The sequence below is a fragment of the Durio zibethinus genome, unplaced genomic scaffold, assembly GCF_047325235.1.
Source record: "Durio zibethinus cultivar Kanyao isolate XHJ-2024 unplaced genomic scaffold, ASM4732523v1 HiC_scaffold_230, whole genome shotgun sequence".
NCBI classification, from domain to species: Eukaryota; Viridiplantae; Streptophyta; class Magnoliopsida; order Malvales; family Malvaceae; genus Durio; species Durio zibethinus.
The window spans coordinates 32501-34057 of NW_028322853.1; positions in this window are offsets into that span (position 1 = coordinate 32501).

Here is a 1557-nt window from a genome sequence, read left to right on the forward strand (position 1 = left end):
TTTCTATAGAATGATTCCCATTTCAGTCGATTTCATTCAATGCAACGATTGACCAAAAGAAAATTTTAATAAATAATAAAATAAATTGCATGAACTTAGCTCAATCAAATATTGATATTGATTTTTTATTTTTATGCAATGATTTGGTCTAATGAATTCGTCTATTTATTTAGATTGTATCCGTGTGAGATAATGATAAATAAAAGGAAGGGACGAATTGACAAAAAACGATATAAAAAATGATTAGAAAAAAAAGGGGGGGTAGAATTAGGTATATGGAATCTAATGGCTATAAGCCAACTCTTGTCCATCCTTTGAGGAATAATTCTAGAATCCGATTGAATCTAAGATATGAATAGTTGGTTTACGTTATGTAAGAAACACATGTATATGGGATATTAGATATTGACTAGTTATATATGAACTCAAAATATATCTAATCCACCCTACTACTGTGGATTTAGATAGGGATTCCAATAGAAGAATAGAAGTTCTTCTGTTTCGTCTTTGACTCTGAATTGAATGAATAAAGAGATAAAATAAAGACAAAACGAAGAATTCAAAGCAAAGAATGGGTTAGAAAAAAAGAAATGGAAGAACAAAGTATGCGCGGATTCAAAAAAATCCAGTGGATAGGAACTAAAAAAAAGATATCGAAATAGTTCTGACGGTTCAATAATATTCTCACTTCCATTCGGAGTTCTTAGTTACTTGGGCAGGTTGAATCTTAGTGATGGAATAATATAATTAAGTAAAAATTCATTGGATGATTGTATCATTAACCATTTCTTTATTTTGGTGCGAGGAACTTATCATGAATCCACTGGTTTCTGCCGCTTCCGTTATTGCTGCTGGGTTGGCTGTCGGGCTTGCTTCTATTGGACCTGGAGTTGGTCAAGGTACTGCTGCGGGCCAAGCTGTAGAAGGTATCGCGAGACAACCCGAGGCAGAGGGAAAAATACGAGGTACTTTATTGCTTAGTTTGGCTTTTATGGAAGCTTTAACAATTTATGGGCTGGTTGTAGCATTGGCACTTTTATTTGCGAATCCCTTTGTTTAATCCTATAAACATGAGAATTGTGTATTTTTTTTTTCTTATTTTATGGCTTGGGACTTACTCCTCGCTTTTTCGAATTATATCAAGATTTCACCCCTACAATTACTTATTTGTTGGGACAATAATCCATGGGAAGGATTAATTTGAGGATGAGGAATTATCACACTGACTCGCTTTCTTCCTTCCCCTTCTTAGTTCAAGAGAAACCTTTTTTATTGTTTAAAGGAGTGTTGCAACAAATGAGGTATTTTGCCATTGACATGAAACCCGCCCCCCCCTAATTCTAATAAGTATCATTATTATTGGGAATTTTCAACTGAAAAAAAAAAATACATTTCTAGCTAAATAGAATCTATTTTTGACTCCGTTTAGACGTAGGTAAATAAAAATTTATAATAATGAATAATTTAATAATAATAAATTAATTAATATTAATAATAAATTAATAATTTATTAAAAAAAAAAAAGAAATACATAGAATTAGAATAATTAGAATAATC